The sequence below is a fragment of the Notamacropus eugenii genome, chromosome 6 (assembly GCF_028372415.1).
Source record: "Notamacropus eugenii isolate mMacEug1 chromosome 6, mMacEug1.pri_v2, whole genome shotgun sequence".
Classification (NCBI taxonomy): domain Eukaryota; kingdom Metazoa; phylum Chordata; class Mammalia; order Diprotodontia; family Macropodidae; genus Notamacropus; species Notamacropus eugenii.
The window spans coordinates 338305903-338328697 of NC_092877.1; the positions used below are offsets into that span (position 1 = coordinate 338305903).

Below are 22795 nucleotides of genomic sequence, written 5' to 3' on the forward strand. Positions count from 1 at the left end.
TTACTATGTATGGGAGGTAATCTCAGAGGGAATGTACTTGGGGGTAAGGGAGAGAAAAGAGGGGAATGGGGAAAAGTTGCTTGAAGAAGGTGAGATTTGAGCTAAGTCTTGAAGAGACTGGATTGATCACGTGTAGAGAAAAGGAATGGGAATCAGATGGCAGCTGTCTTGCTCATACCCCAGGTTGAGCCATAGATCCAGAGCTCACTGAGAGCCAGACCTGAACCTCAGGTTGGAGGACCAGGGCAAAGGATGGTCACAAACCAAAAGCTGTGTACTGAGTAAGCACAAGCTGTGGGAAAGCTGCTGCCTCAAGGCCCTTGTGGCCATCTAGGTCCTCAAGTGTGGCTCTTTGACTGAATCCAAATTTCATTGAACAAATCCTTTTATTAAGACTATACTAAGGTCTGCACCAGAATAACCAGGGCAAGCTCAGAATAAGAGCTAGTTTAAGAGGCAGGAACCAGCAACAGTCTACTGGAGCTCCAACCAGGGGACAAAGCCACAGTTCTGTTGGCTAGACTCAGACTGGGCTCAGAGATTTGCAAAGATGACTAGGAGGGCAGCCATTAGACTTTGTCTTAGATTAAACTGCTTGGACAAGCTGTGAGCTTGCAGGTCCCTGGCCTGAGCTGCCTGTGAAATCCTTGAATACAGAATTCAGTATCCAGAAAAAATAACCCAACGACCCAAGAACATATAAAACAGGCACAGGCAAAGTCCAGAACTTCATAAAGCCCAAACCCTGTGACTTTTAATCACTGAGTCCCATAGAGTGTGTGTGCGCCTAGCCATGGCCTCTAAGTCAAAAGTAAAGACTTTTTAGTCACTTCCTTAGCAACATTTCAAATTGCTTTTGAGAATGAACTGATTGCACCAATAGTTTATAAACATACCTCTCTTTCCATAATCCCTCTAAGATCAACTTTTTTCACCTTATCTAATTTGCTAGATGAGGTGAAACTTCCCAGTTATTTTTATTTGGAGCACTTTAATGTTTTAGGCTTTCCAGTTTGAGAATTGTTTATTCATGTCTCTTAAAGATCTATGCATTGGGAAATAGCTTTTGGTCTTAAATATTTTGTTAGTTCTCTATGTTTTTGGATATAAAACCCTTACCAGAGTACCAGAGACACTCAGTGCAAAGATTTTTCATAGTTAACCACTTATCTTAGTTGCAGTGATTTTGTTTATGCAAATTTTTTAAGGATAAATTAATATATTTTTATCTTTTTACCATCATCTCTGTCTCTTGGTTTGGTTAAGAACTCTCCCATTACCAATACATGAAAGCTGCCTTTTATGGTTTCCTGTTACTTTTTCTATGGTACAAAGTTAAATATTCAATCAGATATCCATTCTGAGCTCACTGTGGTATATGATATAAGTCTGTAGTGAAATCTAACTTGTGTCAAACTGCTTTCCAGTTGTCCTAATAGTTTTTATTAAAAACAGAGTTCTTTCCCAAATAACTTTTGCTCTGAAGTTTATAAAATACTATATACTGGAGTTCATGTATTTTTTTCATAGTTATCTAATGTCTTTTCCTGACCTACTTTTCTGGTTTTTAACCAGTACCAAACATTTTGATGATTACTGCTCCATAGTATAATTAGAGATCAGGAAGTATTATTCATTTATTCTTATTTTTTTTTTTTACTTCTTCTCTTGCAATGATACTCCTTTGGATGCTACAAATAAATTATTTTGTCTAACTCTACAAAGTACCCCCTTTTTAGTTTAATAAGGATAGTACTTAATCTGTAAATAAATTTAGCAGCAATCTGTAAATTGCAACCATGAACACTAACTGTCCTTCCAGGCAGTTGAGTCATTCTATAAATAGCAATTTTTAATTGTTTCTACCTATAAAGGTCTTATGTTTGCCCTGGTAAATTGATTTCCAGATATTTAATGTATTTTGAAATTGTTTTGAATGGGAGTTCTCTTTTCTATTAATCCTTTGCAGATTTTGCTGTCATATAGATATTTTGTAAATTATAGGTTTATTTTGTGTCCTACTGCCATAGTGAAGCTATTATTTCAATTAGTTTTTGCTGATTTTCTAGTATGTTCTAAGAAAGCCATTGTGATCAGCAAATAAGAATTATTTTTACCTATATTTATAGCATTATTTCTATTGTCTTTTTGCATTTCTAAAACTATGCCAAATAACAGAAAGGAAAGAGGAAATCCTTGCTTTACTTCTACATTTGTCAGTTTTCAAACTGATTATAACACTAGCTTTTAATTTTAGATACTTTAATCATATTAAAAAGAGTCATTTTCTGCTTTGTATAAACTGGTGGGGGTTTTTTTAAGTTTTTTTCCTACATCCCTATGATTATGTGGTTTGGGACACTTCTATTTTTAATACATTACTATGTTAATTGCTTTCCTAATGCCGAACTAGCCACATATTCCTGGCATAACACCAACATTATACATACACACACACACACACACACACACACACACACACACAACATACACAAATATGTATATGTAGTATATAGAGATATATACACACATATACATATATAGGCATATTATACATGCACATATATAATTTTGTGTATGTATACAAAATATATATGTATATTTGTGTATAAATATCTGTATATATATATATGTATATATATTTACATGGATTTGTATTATGTATATACATGTGTATATACATATGTATATGTATATATGTGTATATGTATTTCTATATATGTATACATATATGTATATATGAGTATACATACTCATATATATGGCATACTCATGCCAACCTATATGTATATCAAGGAGATTAAAAAGCTCAAATATATAGCAAAATATTCATAGGAGGGGTGTGTGTGTGTGTGTGTGTGTATGTATGTGTGTGTGTGTGTGTGTTACCAAAGAACTGGGAACAAAGTGGGCATCTTGGGTATTGGCTGGATAAATTGTCACACATGAATATAATGGAATATAATTGTTCAGAGTTACAAGAAATATTTAGAAAATACCGGGAGAGATGAATGGATGCTGTGTGAAATGATGAGAGCCAGAGGAACTGTATCCACAATAATGCAAATGAAGAGGAAGCTGAATCCTGAGTAATTACCAAAGCTCTAATTGGTCTCAGTAAGCAGATACTTGAAAGGTGGGAGACAGCTGGAGCAGACTCTTTCATGTTGTCACTCACTGTAATAGTGATTTTGCTTAGCTGCCAAAAGAATGACCTCAAGGTGTGAAGGGGTGGGGTAGATCCAGAAATGTATGATATAAAAGCCCCAAATGGCAATTTTAAAGATGAGGTTAGTGATTTATAAAGTTTTAGTAGCAAGTAAATGAGTAATGACTGAGTGCTTCTGTTTAGGATTTATCATTTTCTCTGGAATGCTAGGTGATGGATCTGGTTGGTTCTGCCTGGGGAAGAAGAGTTAATGTTCTCAGTACCTTCTTCATTTTGGTCCTCTGAGACAAAGCTCCACTTGTTCAGCTCTAGTTGTGGCTGCCCCTCTAAATCTGATCTCTGTTTAGCCACTGACTAGCTATACTGACTTGGAGTCAGTCATTTAAACTCCGCGGCCTCAGCTTCCTCATTTGTAAAATGGGGTAGAGAAGGACATCAATTAAAGATCTCTTAGGTCTCCTCAACCTTGGCATCTTGTAAAGTCGAATGGTCACTGAACTAGTGTCAGAAGCAAGACTAGAACCCAGGTCTTTAGCTTCTCAGCTTAAGGCTCCTACCAAACCACTAGCAGTACAGTGCACAGAGCATGGAGTCAAAAAGACCCGGGTTCAAATCTAGCCTCACACACTTAGCTGTGTGACCCTGGGCAAGTCACTTAACCTCTGTTTGTCTTAGTTTCCTCAATTGTAAAATGGGGATCATAAAAGTACGTAACTCCCAGGGTTGTTCTGAGGATCAAATGAGATAATATTTGTAAAAAGAGCCTAGCACAGTGCCCAGAAGCACAGAACATAGAAGTCATCATATAAATGCTTATCCCCTTCTCCCTTTTCGCCAATCCAAGATTGCCTCTGTGAGTTCCATCTTCTCAGTTGTTTTGTTTTTTTTATGCCCCTAATCATAATGACTGGTTCACCACCCTAATGCAAGGGTTTTAAACTCCTCCAGAGATAATCTTTCTATACAAAATATAAGCATATCACTTAATTGGCAAAAGTACTTCTCCAAAATCATCTCTCTTTTTACATTGTGCCATTTCTCATTGCAGAAGGGGATCAGAAAGCATTTCAAGTAAAGCTAACAGGATCACTTTTAGTGTGCTAATTATTTTTCCTCTTCTCCTTGCTTTGGGTACCTTATGCTGAAACTAAAGGGGAAAAATGGAGACATCATATATTATGGTAGAGTCAAAAGACCCATCATAAACAATGCAAAGAAAATTTCCACGAGATATCAAGTAACGCCATCTGTGTTACATTTCTTCCCTCACAAATCTGTGAGAAACCTTCATTTGCTCACTCATGGGGAATAAGCATTCCAAAAGACAGAAATGTCTATTAACCTGCTCTACTAGAGGTAACAAAGTGCGTAGCATGAGGTGCCTGGTTTTATGATCATAAGATTTTTTTTTTTTTATTAATTTTTAACATTTATTTTCACACAATTTTGGGTTACAAATTTTCTCCCCTTTTATCCCCTGCCCCCCCCCCAAACCTGAGCTTTCTAATTGCCCTTGTGACCTATCTGCTCTCTCCTCTATCCTCCCTCCCTGCCCTTGTCTCCGTCTTCTCTTTTGTCCTGTAGGACCAGATAGCTTTCTTGACCCCTTAACCTGTATTTCTTGTTACCTAGTGGTTAGAACATTACATTTGGTCCTAACACTTTGAGTTCTAACCTCCTTAGCTCCCTCCCTCTCCACCCCTTCCCCTTGAAAGACAGGCAATTCAATATAGGCCATATCTGTTTAGTTTTGCAAATGATTTCCATACTAGTTGTGTTGTATAGGACTAATTATATTTCCCTCCATCCTATCCTGTCCCCCTTTACTTCTATTTTCTTATGGTCCTTTCCCTCCCCATGAGTGTCGACCTCATATTGCATTCTCCTCCCCATGCCCTCCCCTCCATCCTCCCCCCCACCCTGCTTGTGCCCCTGTCCCCCACTCCCCTGTATTATGAGATAGGTTTTCCTATCAAAATGAGTGTGCATTATATTCTTTCTTTTAGTGGAATGTGATGAGAGTAGACCTCATGTTTTTCTCTTGCCTCCCCTCTTTATCCCACCACTAATATGTCTTTTGCTTCCCTCTTTTATGAGAGATAATTTGCCCCATATAACTTCTCCCTTTCTCCTCCCAATATTTCTCTCTCACTGCTTGATTTCATTTTTTTTTTTAATATATGATCCCATCCTCTTCAATTCACTCTGTGCACTCTGTCTCTATGTATGTGTGCGTGTGTGCGTGTGTGTGTGTGTGTACTCCCACCCAGTACCCAGATACTGAAATGTTTCAAGAGTTATAAATATTGTCTTTCCATGTAGGAATGTAAACAGTTCAACTTTAGTAAGTCCCTTATGATTTCTCTTTGCTGTTCGCCTTTTCATGGTTCTCTTCATTCTTGTGTTAGAAAATCAAATTTTCTTTCCAGCTCTGGTCTTTTCATCAGGAAAATTTGAAAGTCTTCTATTTCATTGAAAGACCATTTTTTCTCCTAAAGTATTATACTCAGTTTTGCTGGGTAGGTGATTCTTGGCTTCAGTCCTAGTTCCTTTGACTTCTGGAATATCCTATTTCATTCCCTTCTATCCCTCAATGTAGAGGGTGCCAGATCTTGTGCTATCCTGATTGTATTTCCACAATACTTGAATTGTTTCTTTCTAGCTGCTTGCAATATTTTCTCTTTCACCTGGGAATTCTGGAATTTGGCCACAGTGTTCCTAGGAGTTTCTCTTTTTGGATCTCTTTCATGCGGTGTTCTGTGGATTCCTTGAATATTTATTTTGCCTTCTGGTTCTAGAATCTTAGGGCAGTTTTCCTTGATAATTTCATGGAAGATGATGTCTAGGCTCTTCTTTTGGTCATGGTTTTCAGGTAGCCCCAGAATTTTTACATTGTCTCTCCTGATTCTATTTTCCAGGTCAGTTGTTTTTCCAATAAGATATTTCACATTATCTTCCATTTTTCGAATCTGCGCGATATGTTCTGAGATATCTGTCTTTCTGGAAAAGTCCTTAGCGTCCATCCGTACCATTCCAGTTTTGAAAGATCTATTTTCTTCAGTGAGCTTTTGAATCTCCTTTTCCATTTGGTTAATTCTGCTTTTGAAAGGATTCTTCTCCTCATTGGCCCCTTCCACCTCCCTTGCCAGCTGAGTTAGGCTAGTTCTCAAGGTGCCAATTTCTTCAAGATTTTTTTGGTTCTCCTTTAGCAGGGAGCTGATCTGCTTTTCATGCTTCTCCCTCATCCCTCTCATTTCCCTTCCCAGTCTTTCCTCCACCTCTCTAACTTGATTTTCAAAATTCCTCTTGAGCTCTTCCATGGCCCGAGCCCATTGGGTGGGCTGGAACACAGAATCCTCGATTTCTGTGTCTTTGCCTGATGGCAAGCATTGTTCCTCCCCATCAGAAAGGAAGGGAGGAAGTGTCTTTTCTCCGATAAAGTACCCTTCAATAGTTTTATTTCTTTTCCCTTTTCTTGGCATTTTCTCCAACCAGTGGCCTGACCTCTGAATGTTCTCCTCACACCCACCTCGCCTCCTGGTCCTCCCAGCCAGCGTTTGGGGACTGAGATTCAAATGCTGCTTCCTGCCTTAGGATTTTTGGCGGGGGCAGGGCTGCTATTCAGTGTGAGAATTAAGTTCAGGTGGTCAGGTCGGGGCAGGGCCGCCTCTCAGGCCCAGTTCCCTCAGGGGGTTTATGCACAGACCTTCCACAATGGATCCAGGCTCCTGCCCGTTTGGGGAGCCCCTGTCCGCAGCCGCCTCTCAGCCCCCACCTCCCAGGGGGGCCCGAGCCTTGGGGGCACCCCACTCCCCTCTCAACCCGCCAAAGAGATTCTCTCACCCACCCCCGTCAGTCACCTGTTGGTGGGGGGGCCCGTGCCACCTCTGAAGATCCCGCCTCCGGAGCCCTCTCAGATCTGTGCCTCTTGGATCCGCGGCCGCCACCGCCACAGGTCTGGGCTGGGCTCCGTGTCTGCAGCGCGACGGACCTTTTGCGAGAGGTTTGCAGGTCCCTCTGTGGGTGGGGGGACCTGCGTGGCCACTGGAGATCCCGTCCCCGTAGCCCTCTCGGATCTCCTCCCCTCAGTGTTGAGGCCGCGGCAGGGCCGCACTCCGCTCCCTGTCCCGGCGCCCAGTCTGCGGCGCGAAGAACCCCCCGCGAGAGGTCCGCAGGTCTCTCAGGAGCAGGAATCTCCCTCGCTCCAATACTCCGTGGTCTCTGGGTGCAGAATTCGCCCTGGCTTGGTCCCCTCTAGCCGTTCTGTGGTTTGTGTGTTCGGAGCTATGTGTATGTGCGTCTTTCTACTTCGCCATCTTGGCTCCGCCCCCCATAAGATATTTATGAAGAAACAAGCTTAGCTTATGCTCCTAGGTTTCAAAATTGAGGTTGTATCCAAAAAAGTTAAATTAAACTTATAGTCATTATTGATGAGCAAAGTTTAGGAGAAACACACATGTATTACTCTCAAAGAATATTTTAATTTATTATTTTTCTTATTTCTTTAAACTAATTTTCTAGCACAGATTTTGAACTGGACCTAAATCCCAGAAGGGCTTGTGCCAAGGACTTCTTGGTGAGCATACTGGGGATGAGGATCTCTCCAAAGATGATGGCTCTTGAGCTAGGGTAGTTGGGCATTTCAAAGGGCTCATCACAGCTTTAAGAATTCCCCTTTTCTCTACCTGCTGAGACAAACCCAGGAATTATGTGAGCATAATTATGAAACACTTTTTCACACAAATAAACATAATAAAAATAAATCACAAAACACTTTTCACACATGCAGGCTGAGTCGGTATAACAAAAATGACATATCTATATTAATTTACTTATGTATTGGCATACCAATTAAATTGTTAAAGAATGATTTTGCGGAGCTAGAAAAAAGTGCCAAAATACAATATTGAGAACATCAAGGGAATAAATTTTTTAGTATGTGAAGGAAGGTGGCTTAGTAGTACCAAATTATAAACTATGCTATAAAGTGATAATTATTAACAATATGGAATTGGCTAAGACATAGAATGAAGGATCAGAAGAATAGATTAGAGCCATAGTGGTAAATGACCCAGTAATCTACTGTTTGATAAACCCAAAGATGCAAGCTTTGAGGGCAAGAACTCACCATTTGTCAAAAATTTCTGGGAAAACTAGAAAGCAGTTTGGCCAAAGCTAGGAATAAACCAACATCTCACACCATATGCTAAGATAAGGACAAAATGGATAAATGATTTAAAAATAAAGAATGATATCATAAGTAAATTATGAGAGCAGGAAAAAAATTTGCTTGTCAGATATATGGATAAAGAAAGTTTCTGACCAAACAAAAAATAGAGAGGATCATGGGAATTAGATGGATAACTTTGGATATGTGAAATTTAAAAGGTTTTGCACAAATAAAACCAATGCAGCCAAAATTAAAAGGAAAATAGGAAACTGGAGGAAAATTACTGCAAATTTCTCTGATAAAGGCTTCATTTCTTAAATATATAAGGTACTGACCCAAATTCCCCAGTTGATAAATGGTCAAAGGATATGAATAGACAGGCTTCAGAAGAAATCAAAGCTATCAATAGTCACATGAAAAAATGCTCTAAATCACTACTGATTAAAGTTAAAAACAACTCTGAGCTACTACATCACACCTATCAAATTGTCTAACACGACAGAGATTACACCGGCAGACCCAAAGATGTGGCACAGGCTTTCAGCCCTACACCCTACTCCTCCCTCTCTCTTTCTAGTGTGGTAGAGGGCCCAGTTCCAGGCTCTAGGCTGCTAACGTTTGCTCAGGTGTCAACAGCCAGCGTGGCCACACATCTCCATGGGCAAAAGCCTTCTAGAGGCTGAAACCCAGGAACTCCAACTCAGAGAAGCAAGTTCTGCCAAAAGCAATCTCTGCAGGTGCCCGGGAAAAGAGCCTCTGACATTACAGAAAAGGCAGGTTCTGAATTACTGGAGTCAGGCCAGAGAACTAAAGAACAGAAGGAGTGGGACAGGCCAGCAGGACAGGACTCTTGTGCATATAAGAAGATGTGCACTCACTATTCCACCAAGCCTGAGGGAAGACATGGCATCCAGTTGAGGTCAGTTCTGACCAGAGTTGGAACAGAGACCTAGGCTAGTGAACTATGGAAGGAGACTGAGACGTTTAGCAATGGGACTCTCAAGGAAACCACAATCAGAGTAGAGGGAGTCAGAAGAGAATGATAAGAAAAATGATAGGGGTTGGGGAGGTGGGATGCAGAGACTGAAAATACCAAAGATTCCTGGAAGTGAAAAATCTCACAGATCTCAAACATAAACAGATAAGTCAATAGGAAAAAATAGCAACAACAGGAGGAAATATAGCTTCCAGATCTAGTAAACAAGTTCAGGCATCTATGAATAAATACTACAAAACAAAGGGAAATGATCCAACACTCAATGAGACCAAGGACCCTGTAGAATTTGAGGAGAACATGGGACCACACAACATGCTGTTTCTGAAATGGTTTAAGAGAAATGAGATTTATGGGAGTAGAATATATGTCCTGCACAGTGAAAATAATGAGCAGAATGGAAAAACTTAAATCTGTAATGGTAAGTCTCACCAAAGAAGCAAGAGATTAGGATACAAATACACAGAACTGAAAGACAACATAGAAGAAAAAAAAACAAAATCAAAAAACATTAAAAGAAACTGATTGGGCAGCTAAACATTTTGGTTATTTGTCCAAGTCAACCCTAGGTGGTCTCAATGCTGCACAAAGTGTAAAACTATAGCTTCTAAGATCCAACCAATGAACTGTGGCTCTAATAACCTATGGCTAGTAAGGGTGATGGGACATTTGGGTATCCATCTGGTTCTCTGATGGCACACAGAAAGAGGCAAAGTCTATGTGGATCTATTGTCCAAAGAGCCCACGTCTTCTGAGCTGTCTCAGATGATCACTGAGGAATGTGAAAATACGCAATTATTAACCTTCCCTACAGGTTGCAGGGCCAGCACTTACCACAGAATGCTGCACAGAATGTTACAAGCACCTGAGACCTTCAGAATCACATCTGAGTGCTTCTTGTGCCTGTCTAAATGAGACAGAGTTATGCACCAGGGTACAAGCTGAAGGGGACATTCACACTGCCCCCCATAACTTCACATTTTTCAGATAGTTCCTGTGTGAGGAAGGGGAAAGTGAGAATGATGATTCATTCTAGCAGCAAACATTTAGTAAGTGACAACTATGTTGGAGGCACTGTGCCAGGTGCTAGTATTGCAAAGATGAAAGTGTCACCATAGCTGTCTTCAAGAAACTAAAATCTGCCAAACAGTTGAAAGAAATAAGCAAAAACCTTAATCTCAGAGAAATAACTTGGCATAGTAGTCCTAAATAGAATAACAGAGATCCATTCTACTTAGGACATGTATCCTATGTCATCCTACATAGATCTCAATTTGAGGGGAGACCTGATTTCATTGGGGTGTGGAAGTTGCTCATAGAAACTCAATCTATGGATGTAGGTGGCAGTACCTCAGTAATTAAGAGTCTTAGTGGCCTAGGGCTCTGAAAAATTAAGTGACTCAGAAATGATTCTATAGATACATATTTTATTTATATGTGTGTCTATGTATGTGGGTGGAGGAGAGATTTAATTTGATTCCAAGCTTGCCCTTTATCCAGTATCCTATGCTACCCTTTAGTCTTGCCAGTAAAAGATTCCCGTAACCCATCTACTTCTTACAGACACATTACTATGTAGGAGAAAGAGCCCTGAGCTTGTTTTCAGGAGGACCTGGATTAAAATCAGCCTTTTATCTCTAGCTATGTGATCATATCTGAGACTCAGGCTTCTATGACAAACTGATTATTATAGAGGAATTAAAGACATTAGGCAATGCAGATAGATTTTTGTTTTAGGTTTTTTGTTTTTGTTTCGCATGAGGGAGATAAAATTGCTTTTCTTTGATCTGAGTTTATATTTTGAGGGATTGTATTGGCCTTGTCTAGGCACGATCATCATTATGTTGCCAAGAGGCAAACATACAAGAACAGAACGGGAGAATCAGCTACCCTTGGATTTCAGCCAGAAAAGGGGTTTGACTTGATTATATTTGAGATACTCTCTTCGTAAATGCTCAGAGATATGTGAAGACAATAAAATTGAAAGAAAAAAATCCATTATTTTTATTCCATTTTCACAGAAACTTTTAAGTAAATGAGCTGCTTAATCACTGGGAATAAAATAATTTCATCAGATTCTCTTTCTTTAAAAAAAGCACTATTATTTTTAAAGTCTAAAATTCAAACAATCACCCCATGTCTTCTATCCTCTCCATCCTTTTTTAATGACAGAGGACATATCCTTTTCTGTTAAGAACTTTCCTCTCCTTAATCATTTCAGGACCTGTCTATTGATCTCTCAAGAAAATAAAGACTATGTCATTGCCTAGCTCAGGCAAACAAACCAGTTTCACATCCCAACATGACAGAGACCAAAAGATCCTCTGGCCCCTGGGAATAGGGAGCTTCTGAGTGGCCAGTCTTTCAATCAGCCTGTAACTTCCAACCTTGGGAGGCCTCTGCTCCCATCCTTGGTTAATTTTGTGACAAGATTTTGCCCTTTCTAAAGGCATCTAGATGGACAGGCCCAAAGGTCCCTTGTACTCAAACATTCTGGGCAGATGTTTTTAAAAAAAAAAAGTGGAGTGTTAGAAAAATACAAATCTGGTAAGAAGTACAAAGGAAAGAAGACGTTTCAGTGAATCAAGTGAATAAATGAAGGGCTTTAGAGGCAGCCCTTAGAGGTCATACTGCCCAGCTGTAATGTTAATGTAAGGTTAATGGTTGGGGGGGAGGGGTAAAGATCTTCCCCACCCATTAATAGGCCTCAGGTGAAGCCCATTAAGGGAAGCTTGATTAGGGGAGATTTGTTTTGTAGGAAGGCACACCTTCCTTTTGTTAATGGCTGATGAGGCACTGGTTCACAAGGCTTCATAGTGATGCCCTCCAGCTCTGAAAAGTGTATATGTACCCTGAGGCGAGGTTTCACTTTGGGGCTTACTGTTTGGCCAGACAAGACTCTGGGGAGCCATTAAGGAGCCCCCCCCACTCCCCAATTTGAAAACCCAGATACTGGTGCTTCTCCCTCTGGTAACTATGTATGTATGTATGTAATGGTCAGACACTTGGATCTGTCTGTTGATCTGTGATGTATGTATTACTTACGGTCAGACAGAAGCCCCATCTGTGGGTCTTTATTTCTTTGCTTATATTTTCTGTTTCAAGTTGTTTTCCTCAAAAGTTGTTTTCCTTTTAGAAAAGCAGGTCTAAAAACCTGTACAGCAGACCCTGCTGTGTATGCCAGGGTACTTACTGATATACCAGCTCCTTCCTTTTACTGATTGAGAAACTTGAGACCAGAGAAAGCAATGATTTACCCAAGTCAAGAGGCAGACCCAAGACCTGAAAGCCAAACAGGGCAGGTATCTATAAAAATAACAGCTGTGGCTTCCAGAAATTGAGAACATTTATTATAGTCTATTTAGTACAGTCTATGCAGACATATAATATATGAAGCATATAGTATGAGAGTATATGGTATAGTATATATGGTACATATAGTATAGAAAGCACATAGTGTATATAGTGCATATAGAAGGGGGACAGTGTGTGTATAAATGTGTACATTTGTATGTACATATGTGTATATAGTATAGTCTCTGTAGTGTAGTATGACAGCATATATAGTATAGTCTATATAGCCCATATAGTTTGTAGGGCTGGAAGGGACAAATGATGCCATATCATCCAATCACTTCATTTTACAGATAATGCAACTGAGGCTGAGAGAAAGTTAAGTAATTTGTCCCTGCTCATAAGAGTTGACAAACCCCTTAGGGATCCAGGGCTTTTTGCATTATCCCACAGCACCAATCATTCAGGGCATCCCAAGGCACTCCAAAATCAGAGCTGGGAGCTCCTGCTGACATTATTTCCAACCACATTCCACTCTCTCATTCTAAAGCCCATCGTTTATTCACTTGATTCACTGAAAGGTTTTCTTTCCTTTGTCCTTCTCACCAGATTTGTATTTTTTCTAACACTCCACATTTTTTAAGAACATCTGGCCAGAATGTTGGAGCACGAAGGACCTTCGCGGCATCCATCTAGAACTGGCCCCTTGTTTTGCCCACAAGCAGGCTGAATCTCAGGGAAGCCACTGACTTGACCAAGGTCACACTGCCCAAGATCCCGTAGCAGCTAAATAGCAATGACGATTCTCCATTACTCATACATGACAGCTTCTCTCTTCACCAGGACTTGATAACTTGATAGCAATAATATTTCTAGTCCTGAGCTCCCAGAGACAATTTTCTGGTAGGCTAAGTGTAGAAAATGTGGCACCAGAGAATTTCCTTAAAAACTGGACATATTTTCTTTCCCTTGTGGTAATGACTTTGTAGAGAAGGGGGCAACAGTGACCTCTTGTGGTGAATATGATAAAATGAGGAAAAGCCTCCTTGCGAACCCAATATGTGGGAGCTGGCACTTGAACTTGGGTCCTTGTGATGTCAAGTTCATACCTAGGCATTAGGTTCCACTACCTTTTTCTTTTTTAAGAATAATTCATGTGTTCTTGTCCTCAGATCAGCTCCAAAAATTAAAGTCCAAGTAGCCTCATAGGGTCATGAATCTAAAGTTGTAGGTAATCCCCAGAGTCAATCTAGTCCACCCCAATCAGTGAGGAAAAGGAGATTCAAAAACACAAGGGACTTGGCCAAGATCACACACTCAGTAAGCATCAAGGCAGGATATGAATTTAGGTACCCTGCCTCCTGGTCAGGAGTCCAATGATATCAAGCTGTGAAGTCATGCTCTCCTTGTTCCTTATAAGAAGAAACTGGAGTTCAGGGGGTTTAATGATTTGCCCATAACTGAGCTAACAAATATAAAGGCTAGAATCAAATTGTGCCTCTGGACTTAGAAACCAGCGCTGTTTGGACTACACTATATAGATGAGAAAGTGATAGAGAAAATGCTAATTGTGCAGTTTAAAATTAAAATGGTCACATGTACAATTTTGAGACCTGATTATCAAACATTTAACAACCTGCCCCCAACAGGATTATATATTTCATCTAATTGTTATGCTTTCTCTGAGTATTTGTTTTGACTACATTTTCACGGAGAAACAAAGGCTGTTGGAGCAAACAAGCTTGGCTTCTTCCATGGCAGTAAACGAGGGACTCTGAATTCTCTCCTCTGGCCAAGCTCCTCTTTCACAGCTTCTTCTCTTTCCTTCAGTCATGGTCACTCCATGTGGGAATCTGTAATTTAGCATCTTTAACTAGGTCTCAAAGAGTCCTCATCAGAGGTACAAGGATCTAGAGTAGGATTAAATGGCAAGTTTCTCAGACTCCTGCTCTGCTCCAAAGCATCTTAGAGGTCAAAGAGAGACTCCCAGAGGCATTCCATCTGTTATATAAGAATGTGAGGGAGAAAAAGCACTTGTGCCCACTTCTAAACTAAAATAGTTTATGAAATGGGCTTTTGTGAATGCTGGTGTTAAGTCATGGACCATGGCAGGCCAATACCGGGGTTTCTTTGTTTGTTTTTTTGGGAGGAAGTGGTTTGCTATTTCCATCTCCAATAGATTGAGAAGGCAAACAGGGGTTAAATGACCTTCCCAGGGTCACACAGCTAGAATATGTTCAAGGCCAAATTTGAACTCAAGTCTTCCTGACTCTAGCCCTAGTACCTTAGCCACTGAGCTACCTTGCTGCCCCTGCTTTTATGAATGCCAAGACACTGGGCACTAGCTGCCATGTAGCCAGGTTCTTCTCAGGGAATATTCCAACAATAAGTCCTTTTGCAAGTCATTAAGTGCTTGAAGAGAAGAGGGGGAAAGAGGAGTATAAGGGAGGAAGAGGAGAATGAGAAGGAGCAGAAAATGAAGAGGATGGTTGCTCCACTTCAAGTAAACCAAGACAGGAAATGATACAAATCTGTGTCTAACCCAGTGATGTGTCCCTGTCATCTGAGAACCAGACCAGCAAGGTTGGAAGATAGCAAACAAGCTAATTGCACAAAAGAATCAATGGCCATGGCCAAGATGATGATTTTACCCATGTTAATCCCTACTTGGATATTAGATTATTAGATCGTGAGCTCCTTAAGGGCAGGAATGGCTTTTAGCCTTTCTTTGTATCTCCAGTGCTCAACAGAGTGCCTGGTGCAGAGTAGGCATTTACTCTATATTGGCAGACTGGCAAGGGATGCATAAATTGACTGAAGACAGATTTTTTAGCAGGCCAGAAAAGGATTCCTGTGAGCAGTGAATATGTTCTAAAATCATAGGATCATTGGTTTCAAGCCAGAAGGGAGCTTAGAGGTTTTCAAGTCCCACCTGATCATTTTATAGATGAGGAAACTGAGTCTCAAAGTGGGTGGGTAATTTACCCAAGGTCACACAGCTAGGAAGTGTTTGAGATGGAATTTGAACCAGGTCTCCAAGTACAGCACATTCTCTCCACCTCCCTGTGCTACCACTCAACCCAGGGCTCCCAGATGGCAAAATGTCGATGAAACACAAAGGGCAGAAGTCCAAGACCTCATGAAGGGGAAACATGAATGGGGTAAATTCAGTTCATTTACTCACTATGTCCCTACCTCCTATGAGTGCTCCCAAGCACCAGGACTCTGGGCTAATTTGTGACTTCTCTAATCCCATTCCCCAGGGAAGAAGACAAGAAAAGGGTTTCAAGGAACTAGGTGTGGACTAGGGTGGTCATTGCACATCCTGCTGACAGGCAGGCAGAAAATAATGAGAAATGAGTCCCTAGCAGCCATTCCTCTCCTCACAGGAGCCTCAGCAGGGTTCCTAGGTCAGAATTTCTGGATATTCTCCTCTTTCAACAAGGCTCTCTTGAAGGCTGGGAGCAGGAGGAGAATATAATGAGCCTGCAAACTGCATCCCAGAGAATTTCCAAGTTATCTTCTACCCGGCAGGTGTTTTTTTTTTTCCTTTGCACCTCCATAAATTTGATTACTTACCAAGCAGTCACTTTACCCAGATCAACTGCATACTTCTGTTTATGAGGCACCAGCAAGGACAAGACACTCACATCACTGGAATCACTGGATAGAGTTAGAGGGCTCATCTGCAAGTCTGCTTTGCTGTCACTTACATCCTCCTATGCTCAGACACTATGGCAAAAAGAAGAGATCAAAAACCCACTTATAACAAATACCATGCACGTTGAGTTAGTGTCACAGACTCATTTATGTCCTGGGTTAAATCAAGTTTGTAGGATTCAGGGCAACACTCCTTCACTTCATTTTGCGGATAAGAAAACTGAGGCAACAAAAAGTTACATAGCTTCCACACCAAGACAGTACGGTAAAAAGTTGCACTTTACTAGAATTGTGTGTGAAGGGAAATAGTTAACTATCCTCTTCCCAGACCTGTTCCTTGATGACATCATGTGCTGGCTGTCCACGGGACAATGGCACCAGTAAAGGTCCTCTTCTCACTGGCTCCTCCCTGCCCCACCTCAGGCATAAGGAAGATCCAAGTGAGATGAAAGGGTTTGGGGGTGAGGGGAAAGGAGAAGAGCCGAAAGGAGAAAAGTAAAAAGAGAAACTCAAAGTCTGGGATTGGAGCTGACCAGACGGCAATTCCACATTTCACCATCTATCCTTTATTTGTTGCTTTTCTACATCCACTTTGAAAATGCTTGTCTCAAGTGTGAACCAAGCTCAGCATTAAGTGATCCCATTTGTTTCCAGAGTGGACATAACAGCCATTTCCAAATAACCAAAGGGCTTTCCATGTGAAATACTGCGTAGATGGTAACAGTAACTACAACAGAGTTATAGGAAGCTCTAGAATTTGAAAAACACTTTCTTACTTGTGAGGTGGGTAGTACAAGCAAAGTTCCCAGCTAAGAAAACTGACTCTGAGAGAACAAGTGACTTACTCATGATCACACAGCTAGATCAGTGTCTTAAGCTGGATTTGAATCCAGTTCTCCTGACCCCACCACTCTCATGGGGGGAAAAAAACTAGGGAGGTCAAATTTGATTCAATACAACTTTTAAAAAAAATAGAGCTGTTTGATAGGCATTCAAAAATACCCCCATCACTAGAAGTGGTCCCAACAGCTAGATGACCAGAAATACACTGAATAACGAATATTCTCAGTTGCAGTGATAGTATACCTCATTAACTTAAAACTGCACTAAGACTTTTGGGACATGCTGTCCCTCAGAGTTACTTCCCTCTCTGCTTTTACATAGCACCCATAAGTTGAGTACTAGAAAAAACAGATTTTTAAAAAGCTGATAAAACCCCATTTTAGTACAGTCCAAGATGTTATTTTTTAATCATAAGAATCCCCATGCCAATATAGGTGCTTTCAAAGATTCTGGGAGAAAAGAAAGAGATATGCAGAGCTCCCTTTGAGCAGATGGCAGTTCAGATAGTTGACAAATGGAAAATAGATCTATCTAGCATTTTATGCCAGACTAGGAGAGGCTTTGGAACCAATTTTCCTCACAGAAGTTCTTGGAATTACTCCTACAGAAGGAATGAAGTTTGTCTTGTAAGAGCCAGAAAGCTCCCAGAGCAAAGAGATAACTGAAAAAAAAAAAAGCAAAGCCAACTCAGTGAACAGAAGTGTATTCTGTTTCAGAAGCATCTCTGTTCTCACTTACGCACACACACAGAGAAACGAGTCAAGGCTATGAGACAAGTTTGCAACCTCAGAATCCTCAATTCCTTACTCTCCCTCCCCTTTGTAGTCATTCAGCTGCTAAATTTTATGGATTCTCCCTCCACAAGACTTCTTGTAGATTACCCCTTCTCTCCATTCATACAGCCACCACCAAGCCCACCACCCTTCTCCTGAGACTATTGCAATGTCTTCCTAATCCTGCATCTAGTCTGTCTGTCTTCTGTCTCTGTCTTTGTCTCTCTCTCTCTCTCCCTCTCCCATCTTTCTGTCTCTCTTCTCTCTGTCTCTGTTTCTCTCGTCGTTCTGTTTCTGTCTCTCTCCTGTTTCTCTGGAGGAGGGGAAACTGAGGTTGTGGTCTTGCACAGCCCTCCCTCACTCAAAATAAAGTCAAGTGCAAGTCATGTTATCATTTCTCCGATGTCATGGTCATCTTCGAAAACAAAGGACAAACACAGACTGTGAGTAGACAGACCTACCTGAGTGGGGACCCAGCTAGCTGGGTAACCCAGCTCATCCTCTCTCTTTTGTCTCCCTCTCCACTTCCAACTCCCTCTCCCCTTCCTTTGGGGCTTTGGGGTTTACTGGTTAGATGTCCTGCCTTCCTGCCTTCCTTCCTGCCTTCCTGCCTTCCTTTCTGCCTTCCTGCCTTCCTTCCTGTTCCCAAAACCTTAAACTCAGTGCACTCTGAAGCCCATGGGCTGAACAATAGGTCCCTGCCCAAGCTCCACTTAATGGCTGGCTTAGAGTGGCTATCTCTAATTTCTGTTGATTTAGTTATTTTTTTCTTTTTTTCATTAAAAGGCTATTCCCTGACTACCTCTTAGAGAGGCCTCTTCACTCAATGAGCATTACCTCCCTCTTAGTGAGTACCAGCCCAAAAAGGCCAAGGTCTCCCATTGCATCTTGGGTCATCTCTAGTCATCCTGATTAAAATCTGGTCACTGGACCCAGATGGCTCAGGAGGAGAAAGTGAGGTTGGTGACCTTGCACAGCCCTTCCTCACTCAAAACAAAGTCAAGTGCAAGTCATGTCATCATTTCTCTGATGTCATGGTCTTCAAAAATGAAGGATGAACACAGACAGACTGTCTCTCTCTGTCTCTGTCTCTCTCTCAATCTCTGTCTCTCTGTCCATCTCTGTCTCTCTGTCTCTGTGTGTCTGTGTCTTTCTCTGTATCTCTGTCTCTGTCTCTGTCTCTCTGTCTCAATCACTCTCTCTCTCTCCCCCTCCCTCCCTTCCTCTCTCTCTCTCTCTCTCTCTCTCTCTCTCTCTCTCTCTCTCTCTCTTCCTCTTTCCTCTCCTCCACAAAGCTGCCAAAATGATAGAACATTTCTCTGAAACTTCTTCTTTATGAGCATTTAAAGCCTCTCACCATTAAGCTCCAAGCTGATTACAAATTACTCCTACATTGTATGATCCAGCCAAACTGTTCCCTGTATATGACATAACATGTCCCACCCCCAGGACTTTGAAAAGGCTGTGACTTATGCAGAGAATGATCTCACTCCTTGCCTTCACCTCTTTGAAACCAAAAGAGTACCCCTGCCCTCCTACATTCAAGGCTCAGTTCAAGAGATACATCCTTTGAGGAGCTTTTCCTGATGCCCCCATTTTTTACTCTCCTCCATTCCAATCACTGCATTTTTACTCTGTATATCCTGTTTGGCAAGCATTCAGCCTAGTGTATTGGATAGGGAGTTGGACTCAGGAAGACCTGGGTTTAAGGCTGGCATTTGGGATTCTGAGCAACTCTCAGCTGTAGTATCTCTCTCAGGACCTCTTTGACGCCCCCACAAAAAACAACAACAACAAAGCTCCTCTAAAACAAAACATTGCAGAGCAGGTGGTAATCTACATTGACAGAGAAAACTTACTCATGTAGAGTTTCCTTTATACCGCTGCAGTCACAGGATCAGTGTTTTTAAAACGAACAAAGCAGTTGTTCCTGTATTTAAATTCTCACTCCACAGGCTTTCTTCAGAGTAGTCTCCCTAATGTACTAATTGGATAAGCTAATCATTTTATTTTGAAGGTCAGGATTAGTTTAAACTTTATTCAGCCACTGAAGGCTTTTGAGTAAGGCAGTAAAATGATCTATTCCTGGCAGATTTTCCTTCTGTAAAGAACACTGTTTGTTTCAGACCCTTTCCAACAGGAGCATCTAATGAACAAAGGGGAGAAAAGTGTGTCTGAGCAAAGGAAGAGAATGCTATTAATTATCGATGAGTGGGGGACACTGCAACTGTTATGAATGAGAATTTGCAAGCCTAACAGGAGCAGAAAAAGAACTTTGTTTTAAAATAAACTGCTAAAATATGTGTGAGAAGAAACACAGCCTTGAGATGGAATTTGAATGGTTATATTAACGTTATGATTCCTCAGCACCAGGCTGGTTTTCTCCTGTTAAATATTTGAATATTTGGAGAGGGCTATTGTGTCCACTGTGGGAGCAAACAGGATCACTCCATTCAGCACTCAGTCCAAACGAGACAAAAAACTTTTAAGTGGTTGTGGGAAAGCAATCAAAAAGTAGCAATTGATGAATTTTGTAATGACTCTGCGTATGTATCTATATGTATGTGCGCACATTATATGTATGTGCGCACATTATATGTATGTGTGCACATTATATGTATGTGTGTGCATATATGTATATGTCTATATATATGTATACATATATATACTCAGCTTCCATCCTAGGCTCTAAAGTTCCCTTCCAACTTTTCCCCTTTGTCCTACTTGTCCCTCCCCATCCCTATCTTTTCTCTCCAAAACTCTCTTCCACACAACTTGGAATTTCTTTTTTGTCTCCAGATTTTATCCTCGAGATCATGGGGAAGCTTGACAAGATGCTTTCTGATGTCATTGCCCCATGAAATGGAGAAGCTAGTATGCTGGATGTAGAGGTTGATGTCAATGGGTCCTGAGTCTGGGAATAGATTGCTCTCTCTCTCTCCCTCCCTCCCTCCTTCTCTCTCCCTCCCTCCCTCCCTCCCTCCCTCCTTCCCTCCCTCCCCCCCCCTTTACAGTCAAACTGGCCTGCCAGTTGTTCGCTAGACCTGAAATTCCATCCCTAGCCTCCTGTCTTACACGTCTTCAATTCCACATCTTTCTTCAAAGCAGAGTTTGGGATTAAGACGCCCCTTAGTCCCCCTTAGTGTTTGCTGATTGACCTTTATTAGTCTGCCACTTGTAATGTCTTCATATAACTTTACATGTACCTGTGTTAGCTTCTCTAGGACATGTGGGATCCCACAGGATGGAATCGAAGTCCCTGGGGCAGGGACTATTCTGAGTCCTTGCATCCCAGAGCCTAGAATCATTCCTTGCACATAGTAAATGCTTATAAAAGTACGTTGCGTTGCTGAATTAGTGGCAGGGTACATTGCTTCATTTCTTAGAAGTTCCTGGAGGTCTGAAGTTGACTCAAAGCCTAGCAGGGCAACTAGATGATCAAAAAGTTTTCGTTTCTCTGAGTGTCTGCTGCAGTGTAGACCAGGGGTTCTTAATCTGTAGTTCTGGATTTGTTTGTTAAAAATATTGTGATGTCTGTATTTTGACGTAATTGATTTCCTTTGTAATCTTACGTCTTTGGTTTTAGCTGTTCTGAGAAGGGTCCCATAGCCTTTAGCAGACTGCCAAAGAATGTGACAAAGAAAAGTATAAGAACCCCTGTGCTGGACAGAGCTCCGGACTTGGGAGGAAGGATCAAGCCTGTGGAGGTCCCCACAGACCTTTGGATCAGATGGGAGTAAAGGTCAGAAGGCTCTATCCAGAGACCCACCCCCAGTTATTAGCGCCGCCCACTCCTGCACCCCAGAAATAATTACTAATTTGTACACATTTTGTATCTTCTTACGGCCATTTACCCGGGTTTCTTTTTGATTTAACACGCGTCTCTGGAAAGCACGGATTGTTGTTCCAATGTGGAGAGAAGTCTAGACAGCAAGGGGCGTCTGGAGTGGCCGTTATGGGGGTTCCCGAAGGTGGGACACGAGGGGAAGCAAACCAGTGGGCCGCGGATGGGTCTCGAGGAGGGGCTGATGCGCTGGAGGGGCGCGCCCCTCTGCCCACTGGCTCTGGGTTCCAAGTCTGGCTCCTCCACTTACCCGCTGTGGAACCTTGGGCTTTCAGGTATCTCTTATGGATTTGATGATCAGAAGTCCCTCCCAGGGCCTAAGGAAGTCAGGGGCGACTGGGGGATGGAAACTAATCCAATGCAGAAAAAAGAGTACCCTGTTAGCAGATCTCAAACTTTCTGTAGTCCCTTTTTTGTACTTCTGTCATGACTGACTCTGTGACCCGTTTGGGGTTTTCATGGCAAAGATACTGGAATGGTTTACTATTTCCTTCTCTAGCTCATTTTACAGATGAGCAAACTGAGGTAAACAGGGTGAAGTGACTTGCTCAGGGTCACACAGCTAATAATAAATGTTGTCTGAGGTCAGATTTGAACTCAGAAAGATTAGTCTTCCTGACTCCAGGTCCAGCACTCTGTATATTGTACCACAGAGTTGTCTCCCTAAAAAGAGACCTGATGAGCCCCAATTTCCCTCACACAGCTTCCCGATGACCTAAAGGGTTTTTGAAAACTTGGTGAGTCACCATGTCCTTCTCCTTTATCCTGGTGACCAAATGTGTTTTCATATGGAAATGAGGGGAGAGGGGGGGAATGCTGATGGAAGCCAGGTCCTTGTTGCATATCCTTACTGTATGAGGGCAAAATAAATCTGCTTTTGTTGACTGTTCAATGACTTACCAGTGCCTCATTTTATCCCCACATTAAATCTGAACTGGGAGTGTTGGCATTAGAGTCCCCTCATCCCTGTTTGTCCTTCTTTCAAAGAGGACCAGTGACCTCATGGGGTGATGTCTTGACTTACTCATCAAATGGATTTCAGTGAGGC

At 41.5% G+C, this 22795-nt stretch overlaps 1 long non-coding RNA gene across 4 annotated transcripts; it reads right to left on the bottom strand.

Moving 5' to 3' along the window:
• Positions 1-7633: 7633 nt before the first annotated feature.
• On the bottom strand, positions 7634-21914 carry LOC140510020 (uncharacterized). 4 transcript variants are annotated; one of them, XR_011969048.1, is made up of 4 exons: positions 21758-21914; positions 16207-16359; positions 10168-10327; positions 7634-7854 (listed from the first exon to the last, which is right to left on the bottom strand). It is a non-coding gene; the product is annotated as an uncharacterized lncRNA (long non-coding RNA). The 4 variants fall into 4 exon arrangements; XR_011969049.1 differs by having other exon boundaries at positions 7634-7857; XR_011969050.1 differs by lacking the exon at positions 10168-10327.
• Positions 21915-22795: the final 881 nt, after the last annotated feature.